The following is a 19,964-nucleotide window of genomic DNA, read 5'->3' as shown; positions in this document are numbered from 1 at the left end:
ATTATGATATAAAATTAATGGGCTGATAGAGGCGTCTCATATGTAGGTGAAAGCTTGTAAATATCTGCTTCCTGAAAGGCTAACAAGCCAATGAAAGATTATAATCATCGATCACCTCCAGCCAGCATAAAATGTACTGTGCTGTTTTGGGATCTTGTCAGGGACTTGTGACCAGGATTGGCCACTGTTGTTAACAGGATACTGGGCTTGATGGACCTTCAGTCTGTCCCAGTATGGCAACTCTTATGTACTTATGTAAGCAAGACTACAAGTCCCAGCATGCAATGGGGTAAACTAAAGACTGGATCAACCCTGTCCTGCAAATCTGGATCCAGTTGGCAGCATTACTGATAGATGTTTATTATTTATAAAATAATGAGTGGTGTGAAATAGGTAAATGGGTAATGGTTATTTGTAACTTCAAACTGCACCATGACTAGATGACACTCTATGAAACTAACCGATAACAGAGGTAGAAGAACAAACTGAATATTTTGTCACTCAAACACTATCAGGCTGTGGAATTTGTTACCAGGGGCTGTGGTAATGGTATCTGGCACAGCTTTGTTTTTTAGAGAAAAATCCTCCAAATAACCTTTAGTTAGGGAGGCCTTAGAAAACTACTGCTCATGGTTTTCTTCTTTGGAATATGCCCTGTATTTCCCAATGTTCCCAGTGTGAACAGGATGGTGGCACCTCTTACATTCTTATCACCAGTGAACAAATGAGACAGGTAATGACATGCAAAATGATTGCTGCGCTGCTGAGCATGAGAAATGAGACTGTAATGAGTGGAAGATGAAGGGATTCATAATAAGTTTAATGGTCTCAGAAATGCCAGTTACCCAGTTCCAGGACGGAGACTTTTTGGCCAGTATTGGTGTTGAACTTACATCCCACAGCAGGATGGAATTTGTAGTGCCTGATCCTGCCCATTGTACGCAGTGCTGCAAGTCCCATAATGCACCAGGTTGGTGGTTGTCAGATATCCGGGACTGTGCCAAAATCTCCAGCCTGGAACTGGGTAACTCTGAAACGTGTAATTGGCCAGATAATGTATAATTAAATGCAATATATATAATATAAAGAAATACAAATTACGTAAGGAAAATATGATTAGATGCTCGACCAACAAGATAATAAAGGACATGCAAGATAGTCAACAAATGAAACACTAAATAAGACACTACGTAGGACGACATACAAGGACCCATGATGACGTGCTGCCGTTGTAAATATCAGAAAGACTGTCTTTGCGTTACCCGGTATGACGTTTAGGGAAACTGTGCAAGAACTCCTTGGAAAACTCAAACAACTAATAATAATACAACACAGCATGCAAAGGCGAGGTTTAATGCTTAGCTTTAAAATATCATTTATACAGCAAAAGACTCGCGTTAGATTCCTTCACACACCTACTACGCAGGTGCAACATCCGGGTTTCTGACTGGCAGCGTAGGTAGGTCGGAAGTTTGCTGTGTGGTGGACGTGGCAGAAGCGCGCGCGGCTGACGGGAATGCTGCGCGAGACGTGGGCTCTGCCCTTTAGTGTTTTACTTCCGGTAGGAGCTAGTCGCCAATTTGGCATCGTGGAGGAAGCTCGGTGGCTGGATTGGAGCCCTGAACTGTGACGTGGGCTGGGGACTGGGGAGCCGACAGGGCATCTCGCAAACAGGGTGAGTACCCGAGCGGCGTCAGTGTCAGTGGCGCTCCGAAAGCCTTGTACAGAAGGCCGGTACGGTCGCGCTGAGTCTTTCCGGGGTGTCAGCCTCGTTCGAACTGTGGAGGTTGGCGGGGACCCTGGTCCAAGGTATGCTGCGGTAAGGGAAGAGTTCACCCCGGGGATCAGAGCTGGGCCTAGGACGGCGAGTGCCAGGTTTCTGTTTTCCTATGAATAGTCTTATTCATGGAGGGCCCTCTGTTATCACTCAGGTTGTGTTCCGATAGATGAATGGTACAGTGTCTTACGTGTTTAGCAGGATGGGTTATAGGGCTATGTAAGTATGGCAAATAAAACCATGGGTTATTTTAGATGCTTTATAATAAAGTTGCATGGTGCGCTGTTAGGATGCTGTAGGTACCCACGTGGTGTACTGTATATGTAAGTTGTTCTTACGGGTTGTTAAATAGTTGGTTAGGTTTAGGGAAGTCCCAGATTTCTACCAAATCTAGCTTTCATTTTATTATATAGTGTTACCAGTACTTAAAAGCCTCATGGAAATATATTGTGTACTGTAAAATTGCACTTGTCATCTCTAAAGTGCCCCCCCAAACTCCCAAAACTTAGGAAGAGCTGATCACTAGATTCTTGGGGTCAGACTTTTTGTATACTTATCCTGTTAGCCACCGATTGGCTGTGGCTCAGATTTATGCTCTGATAGGTTTGACATCTTATATACTGAAATTACAATATAAATCTTAAAAGATGAGCAACAGAAGTTGTCAGTTTGTTCTTGTTTCAAAGTAGTGTGGATGAGCTAAGGTTGTACACACTGATATGTGAAATTTAGGTTCCCTTTTACTAAGCTTTTACTGGGGCACACTACTTTTCTGATCCATGCGTGCTTCCCATGTGCTAAAAAACACGTTTTCTTTTTTAGCACTGGGGGCATGTTTTGAGGCAGAGAGCAGGTGTACCCAGCGCTGATCGGTTAGCACAGATACATCACCGCACACTAACTGATTAGTGGATGGTTAGCGCAGGAGCCCTTACCAAATAGAAAAATATGTCAGTAAGGGTTCCTATGCTAGGGCACTTTCTAGAATCCTAAGATCCTATACAGATCAACTTGACCCTTCTCCTTTAGATGCACTTACAGCATCAGATTTGGCCACATGTTTCTCTTGGAAAGTTGAGTCAGCTTGTTCATTGATATCTCCTGTAGTCCTCACATTTGGATTTTAGTGATACTCTGAATCTGGCTTGGTCAACACAGACCCTTTCTTCTTTTGACCCTCCTTTGTCCTCTGTTTCCCAAGCTATTTGATCTGTTAGGCTCACCACTGCATCACATGATCACTGCCCACTCTAGCTTGGTTCCTCTATTGACTCCCAACTCTTCATACCCTGATCATTACCATTTTTTCTTGTTGCTTTACTTCAGGTCAGTTTCCGTCTTCTTTGAAAGTGGTTCTAGTGTGACCTAGCCGGAAGGATATCAAACTGTCAGCTGGCGATGTATCCAATTTTCGTCCTATAGCCAATTTCCTTTTCTTTTCCAAAGTGGCAGAATTCCTTGTATTGTTGTGTCTGATGGACCACGTCAATGCTGTCTCTGCTGACCATCCCAACCAGATGAGATTTCATGCCTTCTGTAGCAAGGGAACTGCTCTTATTGTCTTATTTACCATAGTTCAGACTGCCTTATCTCAGAACCTCCTGCTATTATTGTCTGTTGATCTCTCTTGAGTGTTTGATCTTGTGGATCATGCACTACTTTTAAAGAGGCTATGGCATATTGGAGTCACATTCTCCAATCTTATCTGATTGATAAGCCTTCTCCTCCCTGTGACTTCTTAACCCACTCCCTCAACCAACCCAACCTGACCTCCTTCTCCTCCTTCCCTGAGATCACCGAAGAGGACATTGCTCGCCTACTTTCTTCCTCTAAGTGTACCACCTGTTCCTCTGATCCCATTCCCTCCAATCTGCTTAACAACATCTCTCCTTCAGTTATCCCCTCAATCTGTCACATCATCAACCTCTCTCTCTCCACTGCTACTGTCCCTGACACCTTTAAGCATGCTGTAGTCACACCACTTCTCAAAAAACCTTCACTTGACCCCACCTGTCCCTCCAGCTACCGCCCCATCTCTCTTCTACCCTTCCTCTCCAAATTACTTGAACGCGCTGTCCACAGCTGCTGCCTTGATTTCCTCTCCTCTCAGGCCGTCCTCGATCCGCTTCAATCTGGCTTTCGCCCACTACACTCGACAGAAACAGCACTCTCTAAAGTCTGCAATGACCTGTTCCTTGCCAAATCCAAAGGTCACTATTCCATTCTCATCCTCCTCGACCTATCGGCCGCCTTTGACACCGTTAATCATAATTTACTTCTTGACACACTGTCCTCATTCAGGTTCCAGGGCTCCGTCCTCTCCTGGTTCTCTTCGTACCTTTCCCAATGCACCTTCAGAGTATTTTCTAATGGTTCTTCTTCTACCCCCATCCCGCTCTCTGTTGGGGTTCCTCAAGGATCTGTCTTTGGACCGCTTCTTTTCTTGATCTACACCTCTTCCCTGGGCTCGCTGATCTCATCACATGGTTTCCAGTACCATCTCTATGCTGATGACACCCAGCTTTATCTCTCCACTCCCGACATCACAGTCGAAACCCAGGCCAAAGTTTCGGCCTGCCTCTCAGACCGCTGCCTGGATGTCCAACCGGCATCTGAAACTGAACATGGCAAAGACCGAGCTCCTTGTCTTTCCACCCAAACCCTCTTCTCCTCTTCCCCCACTTTCCGTCTCTGTTGACAACGCCCTCATCCTCCCCGTCTCTTCAGCCCGCAATCTCGGAGTCATCTTCGACTCCTCCCTCTCCTTCTCTGCCCATATCCAGCAGACAGCTAAGACCTGTCGCTTCTTCCTCTTTAATATTAGCAAAATTCGCCCATTCCTCTCTGAACAGACCACCCGAACCCTTGTCCACTCGCTCGTTACCTCTTGTCTGGACTATTGCAACATTCTTCTCGCTGGCCTCCCGCTTAGCCATCTATCCCCCCTTCAATCTGTCCAAAATTCCGCCGCACGTCTTATCTACCGCGTGAATCGATACTCTCATATCACCCCTCTCCTCAAGTCGCTTCACTGGCTCCCGATCCGCTACCGTATACAGTTCAAGCTTCTCCTATTGACCTTCAAGTGCACTCAATCTGCAGCCCCCCTTTACTTCTCTACCCTCCTCTCCCCGTACGTTCCTACCTGTAACCTCCGCTCTCAGGACAAATCACTACTATCTGTACCCTTCTCTACCACCGCTAACTCCAGACTCCGCCCCTTCTGCCTCGCATCACCTTATGCCTGGAACAGACTTCCCAAGCCCATACGCCATGCGCTCTCCCTGCCCATCTTCAAGTCCTTACTCAAAGCCCATCTCTTCTCCCTTGCTTTTGGCGCCTAATCACCTTCCCTACATAGCTTATAACCTTTAGATTGTAAGCTACCTACATTGACTACATAAGTTGTAAGTCACCTACACTGACTACATAGTTTGTAACCTTTAGATTGTAAGCTCTCTTGAGCAGGGACTGTCCTTCCCCATGCTAAAATTGTACAGCGCTGCGTAACCCTGGCAGCGCTATAGAAATGCTAAGTAGTAGTAGTACCTTGGTCTTTGGTGTGATGTCCTATCTGATTCCTTCCCAGTACACTGTGGGGTTCCTCAGTGGTCTCTATTTACCCCATTATTATTTAACATTTGTATGGCCCCTTTGGTAGTGTTTATGACTGACCTCAGTAAAAGGGCCCCTTAATTTCTTAAAGAGAGGCGTGTTGATGGTTTACTTTTAAGGAAAGTAAAAACTGAAACTGGTCAGATGAATAGAAATGAAAAATAGCATAACTTAAGTCATAGTAGTCTGCATGCATTCCATATTCCATTTAATGGTGGAATAGGAAAGCAGAGTATATAAAGCAAAACAAAGTACACTTTAGAATTTATAATGAGGCTACAGAGCTGTTAAAGAAGGTCAGAGTAAGTGTAACGTTTGCTTTTTCTTGTTATACGAATAGCTATTGGGATTGGAGCAGTGTTTAAAAAAAACCTACTTGCTATATTATCTCAGAATAAAAAATTTGTTCAGAAAGGATTACATACAGTGAGGTCACTTAAAATATTCGAAGATAATTTTGCTGTACTGAAGCTATATTTTAGGAAAGCTATTGAAAATACTATTAAAAGAAGTACTATATATGCTGGTATTTTATAGATGCAACATATGATGTATGACAACCAAGTTGTATTTACGTATCTGTTGAGCTGATTGCTTTTAGTATATATGCCTCTGGAATCCAGATTTCTAAGCAGAGGGAGATCTATGTCAAAAGTAAAGTTTAATACTTTATGATAAGGGAGCATAGGAAGTTATTTTTTGAGATTTCTAAATTTGCTGGGATAAAGCCTCTCCTGTTTTGTCTGGTGACAAATATCTGCTTTCCGTGGTTCTGAAATTGTTGGAAGCCATGAAACATTTGCTCATGCTTTCCAGTAGTATTTATTTACTGACATTGGCTTGATATGCTGCCAGTGACATTGGTGAATGCAGCAAGGTGGTTTACCATACAATTACAGTCATCTAAGGTTAAGGAGCCATTCTAGTGGGGTAGAAATGAGGAATTAGAGACTGTCTAAAAGAAGGTTTTACAGGAGGGATGAGAAGAGGAGGTCACTGTCAAGAATGAATATAAGTCAAGAGAACCTGGTGAAAGAGCCAGCTTTTTAATCTGCTTCTAACTCAAGGTAGCTTTTCTCTGTCTTGAGAAGGCTTCTAATGTAATGTAAGTTTATTCCTAAGGCAATGGAGAGTTAAATAATTTTTCCAAAATCACAAGGAATGGCAGCAGGATTTGACTCCTGTTTTTCAGCCCATGGTTGCTACTCCACTCCAAGTTGGCACATCAGAGACCAGAATCAGAGCAGAAGGAATGACCACTTTTGTCCTCCCTCTCAACTCCCCCCCCCCCCCCCCCCCCATTGGCCTAGAGTCCGGCTGAAAACAGGATCTTCAGTTTCTGCTAAAATCAAATCTGAAACTAAAATTGGTTGCTCAGTTTTGGCAGAAACTGAAGCCAAAAACAAAACTGCCCCCCCCCCCACTCTCTTTCCCCACCAGACCAATAAGAGCCCCCTTCCGAACCCACCCACTGGTGGCAGCCTCCCCCAAACCTACCTTCTCATTGGTAGGTAGTGGGTTCAGGAGCATCTTCAGGTAGGAATGCCTTACAGGACTTCTAGCGGTAGTCTCAGAAGCCCTTTTCACCTGGAACCAGCCTACAAGGTAGGCCTAGGAGGGGGCTGCTGTTGAGGGAGCGATGGAGCTGTGGGGGGGGGGGGGGACTCTTTTTGGTTAGGGGGAGTGGGAACTGGACACACAGTTTCAATTCCAGCCGAAAATCTGTAAGCATTTTTGTCCCAAACTGAAATAAGACTGAATATGGATTTTGGGCCAGTTTCAGCACCAAAACTGAAATTCGGTCGGCCTCTACCTTTGCCAAAAAGAAGGAAAAGTTTTTGTTGCATAGTAATTTTTCTTGTCTTTCTTTCATTGAATTCAGCCATCCTTGAATAGGGAAAACAGCCTTGGACTCTGGGCATCATAAATGGCCCACCTAAGATTTTTAACACTTTTTTTTCCCTTCTTGATCTAGCACAAGTCCTTGCTTCCTCTTCAGTTTGTTACTGCAGCGTGTGCCAGTGCTTCTTCCTCTGGTGAAGTTCAATGATGTGTAGATACGATGTGTGCTCAGTACTGCTACAAAACATTCATATGTGGAACATGTCCGAACTATATGGGAGGAAAAATGCTGGCACACACTATACATCAAGAAACCACCTTCACCTCCCATTCTTCATTGTACGCTGGAGTTTTGCTGCAGTTGTGTGCTTTTAGTGCCTTCTGTTGGGCCTTTCAGCAGATCAGGACAGTGGTCAATCATAGAAGCAGCATTTTCAGGTAAGCTGCAGACTCCGACCCAGCGCCTTCATTGATTGACTCCTGATTCTTCTGCATACCCAACCCCCCCCCCCCCCCCCCCCCACCCCACACACACAAACACACAGGGTCTGGTCCTGCAGTTGCAGTGCTCTTAGCACAAACAAAATATAATGGAAAAATAGATTTGGGGATGAATGTTGGGTAGTGGAACCTGAGGTGAATAAAATTCATGCAACCATACATATATGTGGGTTTGATTGTGGCCTACGAATGGACCTCTTACACATCTTTGAATTACACAAACTCTTAGGTGAGCGTTGGGGATCACATCATGGGTGCATTGCATTTCTAAACCTTGACAACTAAAAATTGGAAGGGTATATACTAACATAGATGTTGGTATTCAAGAGATTTGTCAGGGTAACTTCAGGAGTTACCTGTATAAATCTTGGCCTTTGAAAGGCTAGCTTCCTCCTTTTCACCCATCTGCAATCTGACAGGACAAAATTCAGTCATTTAAGAAGGAGCGATGCTTTGTCTCTTCATGAGACATGGCTTTAATTTTACTCAACTTAGATAAGTCAGGCTGCTAGGATATCTATTAAAATGTTATCCAGTTAAATTTAAGTGGTTAATAAGTGGACTTAGCATTAACTGGGCATGAACCTGTTTAGTATTATAATTAATTGCAGAGTGTGATAATGTGTCTCATCCAATCAGCCTATTCTATCACGAATTATAAAGTTACGTCCTATCTGCAGTGTTTGACCACCTGCAAGATTTCTTCCCATCTGGAATAATCTTTTTGCTGCCTTTGTGTATGCTCTCCCACTCAGGATGAAGGCATGCATAAGTTTCCCACTTAGTTCCCTCCAACATCTGACTTTTTTCCCATGCTTAAACACAAGGCTGTATAATCTAAATAGCTAGTAACATGTTGCCTCTTATGTCTCCTGCCTAACTTGCCAAAACTTCCTTCCAGTAGTTCCTCTTAGAATACAGCCCACAAGTGAAAATAAGAGTAGCCATACTGGGTCAGACCAATGGTCCATCTAGCCCAGTATCCTGTTTCCAACAGTGACCAATCCAGGTGATAAGTACCTGGCAGAAACCCAGATGGTAGCAAAATTCCATGTTACCAGTCCCAGGGCAAGCAGTGACGTCCCTGTGTCTGTCTCAATAGCAGCCTATGGACTTTTCCTCCAGGAACTTGTCCAAACCTTTTTTTTAGACCCAGATATGCTAACTGCCGTTACGACACCCTCCGGCAAAGAGTTCCAGAGCTTAACTATTGGTTGAGTGAAAAAATGTTTCCTACTATTCGTTTTAAAAGTATTTCCATGTAACTTCATTGAGTGTCCCCTAGTCTCTTTACTTTTAGAAAGAGTAAAAAATTGATTCACTTCTATTCTAACTCAGGATTTTGTAGACCCCAATCATATCTCCCCTCAGCCGTCTCTCTTCCAAGCTGAAGAGCCCTAACCTCTAGCTTTTCCTTATATGAGAGGAGTTCCATCTCCTATATAATTTGGTTGCTATTCTTTGAATCATTTTCTAATTATGCTATATCTTTTTTGAGATATGGCAACCAGAACTGAATGCAATACTGAAATGTTTGGCAGATTCCACTTAAAAATGAACAGACATCATATAAAATTAATCAACTACAAAATCAAGGCTTTATGAATAGGCTTTGTGAAATAAAATGTTTTTAGATGTTTTCGAAATGGAAGCAACAGATTGCATGAATGTAAATCCAATGGTAAGGTGTTCCATAATGATGGACCAGCAACCGTAACCAGAGAGTTCTTGTACTATTCTAGTCTAATTTGCTTAAGTGAAGGGACCTCAAGAAGGTATTGATCGCTAGATCTCAAAGAGCGGGTAGTTGTTTCTATGCTACAAATGCTGTAACTCCATTTGCCATACGAGTGCATTGGGCCATTTTTTGTGTGTGGTGGGCCTTATTTCTCTGGAACCTCCAGTCCGATTTGGCCTATTTTACAGTTTGTTTTTGTTTTGTTTTTTGCCCCTCATGCCAAGTTTCATCACATTCTGTTAAATTCTCGGAGAGTTATTTTGCCCCCAGACAGAGACATTTTCCATTCCTTTTGTATAATTCTTTCCAACTGCTGTTGGGTTAGAAAAAAATAAAATGAAGGTGGAAGTAAAAACAAAAAAATAATCTGTTAAAAATTGAACACAGTCTTATTTCATTGGCCCTTAAGTATGGAGAGAGGAAAAAAGGAAGATGTGGTGAGGGGAAAAACTGAGAGGAGGGGGATGCCAGAGAAATTTGAACAAAGAGGTCATTGAAAAAGTTTTCATCTAGTGTTACCAATGAGTTATGTGGCCCTTTACATGATTGCTTTGTGAACACTTGTTTTGTGATTCAAATTTGCTTCTGTCCTAAAAAAACAATTTCTCTTTAAATGTGTTTTCTCTCACTGGTGTTCTGTTGATTAAGGGCCTCTTGTATCAAACCACGCTGGTGGCTCCTATCGGTAATGTCGACAAAACCCATTCACTTTGAATGGGCTCCATCAGAATTGGCGTGCGGGAACCGCTAGCGCGGCTTGATAAAGAGATCCTAAATCATTATATTAAATGCTGAATTTCCCTTGAAAAATACAGTGAAAATTTGAAATGAAGGCCCTTTTGAATTCAGCTAAAAACTGAGAAATGGTTGAAAATAGATGGGCATGTAATAAGAGTGGGGCTCATTTTCAAAGAACTTAGACTTATAAAGTTCTATAGGTTACTGTGGAAGTTGGTAAGTCTAAGTTCTTTGAAAATATTCTGCAGTTTCATCTTTTACTTTACAAAAGTGTTTAAATGTAAGAAAATGCATTAGGCCAAAATAGAATGAAGACTAGGATTAATTATTACAACTTTGTTTGTATACCACTCACGAGCTGATTAAAACTATCCTAGTGGTGTACAGGAATGTGGAAAAAGGGAAGGAATTGAGAAAAAAGAATGAAGTTGGTAGAAGAATCTGGCTAGAATTGCTGTGTTTAAAATCTAATTTCTGCTGTACCATTGTGCAAGCATCCAGTGCTGGTTGGCATGGAATACTAGGTTTTATAATCACAAAGGCCAAGGTGCACACTTTGCTACTAAGTATAATTCACAGTATTATGAAAGCTATTTTATATACCTCTCTTCAGGTATTAGTAAATTAGTACATGACTAATCTGTGTATGGCTAAATTTGTACAGTGTTAGGTGACGCAGAATGACTCGTGGGTACAGTAGTGTCAAAGTGTAGCACAACCTGGAATCTTATCAATTACCAAAATAGGTGTGGAGCAGAAGGATTATTACTATTGCTCTCATATTTAGGTATATGATCACCAAATTGCTTACTTAGCCAATCAAATTGAACAATCTATAGCTGGTGATTCCATTACTTCCAAGACCTTCTTCATTTACAATATCTTCTTTGCCTCCCCGCCCCCCCCCCCCCCCCCCCCCCCCCAGCTATTGGACACACTTTTGCAGCACTTTTACTTCTTTCTATTCGTAAAGTTAGGGATAAGCAGTAGCAGCAAGGCATCCCAGTGCTGTTCCTGCTATAGCTGGCTCTAAAAAAATATTAAGATTGCTAACATGGATGTATACAAACAGAAGCAGCACAAGCTTGATCTGCTAGCATAAGTTTTTTAGCTTTATGTTAAACATACATAGTGGCTTAAAGTGACTGCACTCATGCATCTGCCACAAACTACCATTCTCCAAGTGTGTATGAGTGGACACACACTTGATGATAGTTGCTTTTGTTTGTATGAAATACATCAATAGAATGCACATAGCTGTTTGCCAGGCTACAGTTCTAGTTCTTGACTGGACACTGGCATGTTCAAATTGCATAAGCATTGTCATACAGGGTCAGACCAAAGGTCCTTCGAGCCCACTGTCCAGTGGACTTTTTCAAGTCCATTTTAACAATGGTTTATGGATTTTTCTTTTAGGAACTTATCCAAACCTTTTTTAAACCCTGCTAACTGCTTTACCACATTCTCTGGCATTGAATTCTAGTTTAATTATGTGTTAAGTATCAAAATATTTTCTCTGATTTGTTTTAAATTTACTAGTTGTAACTAACTGCCTATTACACTGTATTGGTAATTATACCATTCACTCTAATATGTTTGTATAATCTTAGACAGTGTTCTTTTTGTTGTGTCTATAGCAATGCTACAGTACATGTTGTAAAGTTGGTCTGTGGTGTATACATGTCTTTGAAGAAAACGGAACCACAACCAGTTATTGGACAGGATCCACCTCAGCAGAGTGGCAAATGTGCTTAAGATACGTTTGAGAGCAGCCAAAATGGAGAAACCCTCTGTGGAACATCAAAGGAAAGCCACACAGGAGCAGAGGACAACAAACTGACTTCCAGCCTGGGAGAGAATGTTCAGATGTTCTTTATTTAAAGGCACCAGATAAATGACCCAAAACTGGTCCGTGTTTCAGTGGATGCAGGTGCCTGCCTGGGGGGGGGGGTCACAAGAAACATGTAAACAGAATTTCCATATCATCAAGCTGATCAATCCATAGACTGGTGGGTTGTGTCCATCTACCAGCAGGTGGAGATAGAGAGCAAACTTTTGCCTCCCTATATGTGGTCATGTGCTGCCGGAAACTCCTCAGTATGTTCTCTATCTCAGCAGGTGGTGGTCACACACAGCAGCAGCAGCTCTGGCTAGGCCTCCAAGCCTAATTTTTAGGTTTTGTTGAGTGCCTGGGGTTGAGGGCTCTTTTGAGCAAGTGCAAACCTGGTGGTGCCAGGTCCCTCCTTTTCTCCCCCCTCCCGCTGGCTCCGTTAAAAAAAAAAAAAAAAAAAAATTTTAAACGTCTTTAAAGGCGTTTATTTCGACGTTTATTTAAGCGTCTATTGCAGCTACTCACTGGGACACCAGGTCGTTACAACTCGGAGCGGACAGCAGGTAATTTTACCTTTTTATAGCGGGCGGGGGTTCCCCGATTCTTCTCCTCGTGGCACATGGCGTCGGAGGGCGAGGGCGCAAAGGGTCGCTCCCCGGGTCGCTTGAGCGCTTCTAGAGGGGATGCGGGGGTCTTAAAGCCTGATTCGCCCTTGTTGGGTGGCAGTTTTGTGACCGATGAATGTTCCGGTCCTTCCTCCGGCGTGGCGGTTTTTCCCGCCATAAACGCCCATCCCCCGCTCCTCGCCTCCGCCATTTTGGCCGGCCACGCGGCTCGGACGGCTTCTTCTTGGGCCGCCCTTGAGGTTGGAGACATTAATGCCATGAACGCCCTTAATTTGGGCGACGGCACAGAAGCGGCTAAAGTTAAGAGCCGTTCTTCCCGCGCGGCTCCTTCGCGGAGTTTCGCGCCGGACGCCATTTTGGATGCGCAGCAGGCCTCTCCCCCGCTGTTGCGAGCGCCGGTTGAGAGTGCGCCTAGGGCTGTTGCCCAGGCTGCGGAAGTGCACAGTCTGGGGGGTTTCTCCCCCGAGTTTGTTTTGCTGCTGCATCAGGCCTTCCTCATGCACAACGCTGCCCCCGCTCCCTCGTCTGGTAAAGAGGTTGAGGTTCCCAGAGGTAAACGCCCTCGGGTTGATTCCCAGGCCTTGGAGGAATTTGTCCCCTCCGATGTAGATGAGGGCAGCGTGTCTGAGGTCTCCCAACGGTCCTTTGCGGATTCCTTGGAGGAGACGGATCCCCGCTCGGTTGGAGCGGATGACCCCTCTGCAGCGCGGCTTTTTCGCCCAGAGGATTTGCCCAACCTGTTGTTACAGGCCATGGACACTTTGAAGATTTCCTCTCCGGAGGACGTCTCTCCCTCAGCCCCTGTTGGCTCCGCCATTATGCTGGGGACGAAGCGCCCGCCGAGAACCTTCCACGTGCATGATGCCATGCACACCTTAATTTCGGCTCAATGGGATGTCCCAGAAGCGAGCCTTAAAGTGGCTAGGGCTATGTCCCGCCTCTATCCTTTGGCTGTGAGTGAACGTGAGGCCTATCTGTGGCCTACCGTGGATTCTTTAATCACTGCGGTGACTAAGAAAACGGCATTGCCGGTGGAAGGTGGCACGGCCCTAAAGGACGCCCAAGACAGGAGATTGGAGGCGGCCTTAAGGTCGTCCTTTGAGGCGGCTGCTTTAAGTTTGCAGGCCTCAGTTTGCGGCTCCTATGTGGCCAGGGCGTGCCTGACTATGGTGCAGCGGGCTTCCCCCTCGGATCATTCCTTGAGGGATGATTGGCCAGCCCTGGAATCGGGCTTAGCCTATGTGGCAGACTTGCTGTATGATGTCTTGAGAGCCTCAGCTAAAGGCATGGCTCAGACAGTCTCTGCGCGGCGGTGGCTTTGGCTGAAACATTGGTCTGCTGACCACGCCTCTAAATCCCGCCTGGCTAGGTTGCCTTTTAAAGGCAAGCTGCTCTTTGGGGTCGAGCTGGACAAAATCGTGACCGATCTCGGCACATCTAAGGGCAAGAAGTTACCAGAGGTCAGGGCTCGGGCTAGTGCTCGTCCCGGTACCTCCAGAGGACGGTTTCAGGAAGCCCGTCGGTACCGCCCGGGCAGGTCGGGTTCTTCTGCCCCCTCTTCCTTTAAGAGGCATTTCTCCCCCAAGCAGCGTTCCTTTCGCAGAGACCGCCGTCCCGGAGGTGCTCCCTCCGGTCCTCCCCCAGGGTCTCGTACCCAATGACGGGGGCTTGGTCCACGCCCCAGTGCAGATTGGAGGACGGCTGTCCTCGTTTCTGGGCGAGTGGACCACAATAACTTCAGACGCTTGGGTGCTGGAAGTCATCAGAGACGGCTACAAGCTAGAGTTCTGCCGACCCTTAAGAGACGGGTTTGTACTCTCTCCCTGCAAGTCTCCGGTCAAAGCTGTGGCAGTGCAGCAGACTTTGGACAATCTGATCCGCCTGGGGGCGGTCGTTCCGGTGCCAGAAGTCAGCTTGGCAAGGGGCGTTACTCCATTTACTTTGTGGTACCAAAGAAAGGAGGTTCTGTCCGGCCTATCCTCGACCTCAAAGGGGTCAATCGGGCCTTGAAAGTGCGGCACTTTCGCATGGAGACTCTCCGCTCTGTTATAGCGGCAGTGAAGGCAGGGGAGTACCTGGCTTCCTTGGACATCAAGGAAGCGTACCTGCATATTCCCATCTGGCCTCCTCATCAACGCTTTCTGCGTTTTGCAGTCCTGGGCCGACACTTCCAGTTCAGAGCCCTCCCGTTCGGGTTGGCTACTGCTCCGCGGACCTTTTCCAAAGTAATGGTGGTCATAGCGGCCTTCCTGCGAAAGGAAGGAGTACAAGTCCATCCTTATCTGGACGACTGGTTGATCCGAGCCCCCTCTTATGCAGAGTGCGGCAAAGCTGTGGACCGGGTAGTTGCTCTTTTGAGCTCCCTGGGATGGATCATCAACTGGGAGAAGAGCCAGCTGCGCCCGACTCAGTCCCTGGAGTATCTGGGAGTTCGATTCGACACCCAAGTGGGCAGAGTGTTCCTGCCAGACAATCGGATTGTCAAACTTCAGGCTCAGGTGGACCAGTTCCTGGTAGCCTCTCCTCTTCGGGCTTGGGACTATGTGCAGCTGTTGGGCTCTATGACGGCCACGATGGAAGTAGTGCCCTGGGCCAGGGCTCATATGAGACCACTACAACACTCTCTGCTGCAGCGCTGGACTCCGATGTCGGAGGATTATGCGGTGCGTCTTCCCTTGGATCCAGCAGTGCGCAGGGCGCTGAGCTGGTGGATGCAGGCAGACAAGTTGTCTGCAGGAATGCCTCTGGTGACCCCAGAGTGGATTGTCGTCACGACGGACGCCTCATTGTCGGGCTGGGGAGCCCACTGCTTGGGAAGGACAGCGCAGGGGCTCTGGTCTCCTGCAGAGGCGAAGTGGTCTATCAACCTCCTGGAACTCAGAGCCATTCGGTTGGCGCTTTTGGAGTTCATCCCGGTACTGGTGCTGAAGCCTGTACGGGTACTGTCGGACAATGCCACGGCTGTGGCCTATGTCAACCGCCAGGGAGGTACCAAGAGCGCCCCTCTAGCCAAGGAGGCTATGAGTCTATGCCAGTGGGCGGAAGCGAACCTGGAACAGCTGTCAGCGGCCCACATTGCCGGAGTCATGAATGTCAAGGCGGACTTTCTCAGTCGCCATACCTTGGAGCCCGGAGAGTGGCAGCTATCTGCTCAGGCGTTCTTGGACATCACGAAGCGCTGGGGCCAGCCGAGCCTAGATCTGATGGCGTCATCGGCCAATTGCCAAGTGCCGCGCTTCTTCAGCAGAGGACGGGACCCTCGATCCCTGGGAGTAGATGCTCTTCTCCAACAATGGCCGACACAAGAGCTTCTCTATGTGTTCCCACCCTGGCCCATGTTGGGCAGGGTCCTAGACCGGGTGGCAAGACATCCCGGCAGGATAATCCTGGTGGGTCCGGATTGGCCCAGACGTCCCTGGTATGCGGACTTGATCAGGCTCTCAATCGACGATCCTCTGCGGCTGCCAGTGGAGCAGGGCCTGTTACATCAGGGTCCCGTGGTGATGGAGGATCCCTCCCCCTTTGGTCTTACGGCCTGGCTATTGAGCGGCAGCGTCTGAGGAAGAAGGGCTTCTCAGACAAGGTCATCGCCACTATGCTGAGAGCGAGGAAACGCTCTACTTCTACTGCTTACGCCAGGGTTTGGCGTATCTTTGCAGCGTGGTGTGAAGCAGGCTCACTTTCTCCCTTCACTGCTCCAATTTCTTCAGTGTTGGCGTTCCTGCAAGAAGGTCTGGACAAAGGCCTGTCGCTCAGTTCCCTTAAGGTCCAGGTAGCGGCTCTGGCTTGCTTCAGGGGCCGCCTGAAGGGTGCTTCCCTGGCTTCCCAGCCAGATGTGGTGCGCTTTCTCAAGGGAGTTAATCACCTGCGCCCTCCTCTGCACTCAGTGGTGCCTGCGTGGAATCTCAACCTGGTGCTAAGAGCATTGCAGAAGCCGCCGTTTGAACCCTTGTCGAGGGCATCTCTGAGAGACCTGACGTTGAAAGCAGTCTTTTTGGTGGCTATCACTTCAGCCAGAAGAGTTTCCGAGCTCCAGGCGCTCTCATGTCGAGAGCCTTTTCTGCAGTTCACTGAGGCAGGAGTGACTATTCGCACAGTGCCTTCCTTTCTGCCCAAGATTGTTTCTCGCTTCCATGTGAATCAGCAGCTCTGTCTCCCTTCCTTTCGTAGGGAGGACTACCCAGAGGAGTACTCTGCTCTTAAATATCTGGATGTGAGACGAGTCATCATCAGATACTTGGAAGTGACCAATGATTTCCGGAAATCGGATCATCTGTTTGTCCTGTTTGCAGGTCCTCGTAGGGGTCTGCAGGCTGCTAAGCCTACAGTGGCAAGATGGGTCAAGGAAGCCATTGCAGCGGCTTATGTGGCCGCAGGGAAGGTGCCGCCTATCCAGCTGAAGGCTCACTCCACAAGAGCTCAGGCGGCCTCGATGGCAGAGGCCGGTTCCGTCTCCTTGGAAGAGATATGCAAGGCGGCAACTTGGGCTTCGGCCCATACATTCTCCAAGCATTACCGCTTGACTGTGGCTGCTCGGGCGGAGGCCCGGTTTGGAGCTTCAGTGTTGCGGTCAGGGATTTCTATGTCCCGCCCTGGGTGAGTACTGCTTCGGTACATCCCACCAGTCTATGGATTGATCAGCTTGATGATATGGAAGGTAAAATTATGTATAATCATACCTGATAATTTTCTTTCCATTAATCATAGCTGATCAATCCATAGCCCCTCCCAGATATCTGTATTGTTTTATTCTGGTTGCATTTCAGGTTCAAGTTTAGTCTTCAGTTACTTCAGAGAGACTTCGTGTTCAAGTTTTTTCACTTGGATTCTTCAAGAGTTAAGACGAGTTTGTGTTACAGTGAGCTGCTGCATTCCTCTCCCCTCCGTTTTACGGGGCTGGATTGAGACTTATAATTCTGCCGGCACTCCCTCCCGCTTCGTGCGGCTGTAGGGCAGTTTTGTACCCCTCCCGCTTCGGCGGTGTTCGGGTCAGTCAGCTCCTCCCGCGGTTGCGGTTGCAGGATAAGCCAGATCCCCCCGCATCGGCGGGGTGGTGTCCCTCCCCCGCTCCGCGGGGATGAGCTGGACGGATTCCCCTCCCCCACTTGTGTGGGGATGAGCTGGGTTAATTCCCCTCCCCCGTTTCGGCGGTGGTGAGCTGGGCAGAGTGTCCCTTCGTGGGTGTAATTCTCTAAGTGCTGAGTCCTGCGGATGGAGCTTTGATATCGACATACTGAGGAGTTTCCGGCAGCACATGACCACATATAGGGAGGCAAAAGTTTGCTCTCTATCTCCACCTGCTGGTAGATGGACACAACCCACCAGTCTATGGATTGATCAGCTATGATTAATGGAAAGAAAATTATCAGGTATGATTATACATAATTTTACCTTAAACCTGGTGCAATAGCTGAATATAGATTCCAGGATAAGATTGCCCTGAATATTCCAGGATAAAAGACTTGTCCTTCATTGCGGCTGTGCTTTGAGAGCTGTTTTGAGAGACTGCACACTGATATCCAGTGCAGTCTTTTTATCCTGGAATCTACATTCATCTATTGTTTACATAGACATAGTGTTTCTTGTTATCCCTGAGGCAGGTGGCAACATTTGCCGAAACACAAACCCATGTTGAGTCATTTCTCTGGTGCCTTTTAAATAAAGAACCTTTGAACATTTTCTCCCAGGCTGGAAGTCAGTTTGTTGCCCTCTGCTCCTGTGTGGCTTTCAATAAGTTTGAGAGCAGAGCATGAAATTTAATGTGGACAAATGCAAATTGATGCACATTGGGAAGAATAATCTGAATCATAGTTACCTAATGCTAAAAAAGCAAACAGGATGCTAGGAATTATTAGGAAAGGGATGCCAATATTAAGACCAAGAATATTATAATATCTCTGTATTGCTCCATGGTGCAATCTCACCTTGAGGTGTTCAGTTCCTGTCGCCATATCTCAAAAAAGATATAGCAGAATTAGAAAAGGTTCAAAGAAGAGCAACCGAAATGATAGAGGGGATAGAACTCCTCTCATATAAGGAAAGGCTAAAGAGGTTAGGGCTCTTCAGCTTGGAAAAGAGATGGCTAAGAGGTGGTACGATTAAGGTCTATAAAAATCCTGAGTGGTGTAGAATGGGTAGAAGTGAATCGATTTTTCCCTCTTTCAAAAAGTACAAAGACCAGGGGACACTCAGTGAACTTACTTGGAAATACTTTTAAAACAAATAGAAGGAAATCTTTTTTCACTCAAATAATAGTTAAGCTCTGAAACTCTTTGCCGGAGGATGTGGTAACCGTGGTTAGCATATCTGGGTTTCAGAAAGGTTGGGGCAAGTTCCTGGAGGAAAAGTCCATAGTCTGTTATTGAGAAGGACATGGGGAAGCCACTGCTTGCTCCAGGATTGATAGCATGGAATGCTGCTACTAATTGGGTTTCTGCCAGGTACTTGTAACCTGGATTGGCCACTGTTGAAAGAAGGATACTGGGCTAAATGGACCATTGTTCTGACCCAGTGCATCTATTCTTATGTTAAGGTGCTTGTATTAGAATAGGATGAAGTCCAGAGTAATAAAGATCATAGGCAGTGTCTTGCTTTTGTTCCTTCATATTCTTCCTGAAGCATGCTTCACACTGGAAAGAGAGGACATTTTGGCCTGGAGGCATAGCTTGTGAAGTAGACTCTAGCTCCCCTTCACTTAGAGCTTTGTATAGGAGTTACTCTACATCCGTCTTGTTGGGTGTTCCTACTTCTACATAGTAGATGATGGCAGATAAAGACCTGTACAGTCCATTCAGTCTGCCCAAAAAGATAAACTCATAACATAAGGTATGTGATACTACATATGTATACTTGATCTTGATTTGTTTTTCCCATTTTAAGGGCACAAGCCTCTCATTGGATACCACACCCCTACTGCATTACTTATAAAATCCTGCTCCTGGTTTTCAAAATTAGGTCCACTGGTGATCCTGCTATTCTTTCCCGCCTACTGTCTCCTTATATCCCAACAAGATTCCTTTGTGCAGCATCACTCATACTAAAATTAGGTGTTCTGTCTTCTCGGTACAATGCCCTGAGCTCTGCAGTCAGGTTCCAGAGCACCTGAGACTTCAGCCATCTCTGGAATGGTTTATGGTTGAGCTTAAAACTTACCTTTTCAGAGGCATTTCACTGTCCTCTGCTACCCCACCAGTAGGTGCTGGCACCTTGGGGTTCTGAAGATGCTCCCTCTCCTGATTGTATTCCCCTGTCATGATATTGTAGTTCTCCCCCTGAGCTTTCTTTCGTGTCTGTTTT

General features: G+C 46.3%; 1 protein-coding gene across 1 annotated transcript in view; it reads left to right on the top strand.

The window, feature by feature from the left end:
* The first annotated feature begins 1,495 nt into the window (after positions 1 to 1,495).
* SEC24C (SEC24 homolog C, COPII coat complex component) overlaps positions 1,496 to 19,964 on the top strand; it is a 192,754-nt gene continuing 174,285 nt past the window's right edge. The window contains exon 1 of the mRNA XM_030203398.1: positions 1,496 to 1,675. The gene's annotated coding sequence lies outside the window, so the exon portion shown is untranslated. The remainder of the gene's footprint in view (positions 1,676 to 19,964) is intronic.

The sequence above is a fragment of the Microcaecilia unicolor genome, chromosome 5 (genome assembly GCF_901765095.1).
Source record: "Microcaecilia unicolor chromosome 5, aMicUni1.1, whole genome shotgun sequence".
Lineage (NCBI taxonomy): Eukaryota > Metazoa > Chordata > Amphibia > Gymnophiona > Siphonopidae > Microcaecilia > Microcaecilia unicolor.
This window is presented reverse-complemented; position numbering and strand designations above follow the sequence as displayed.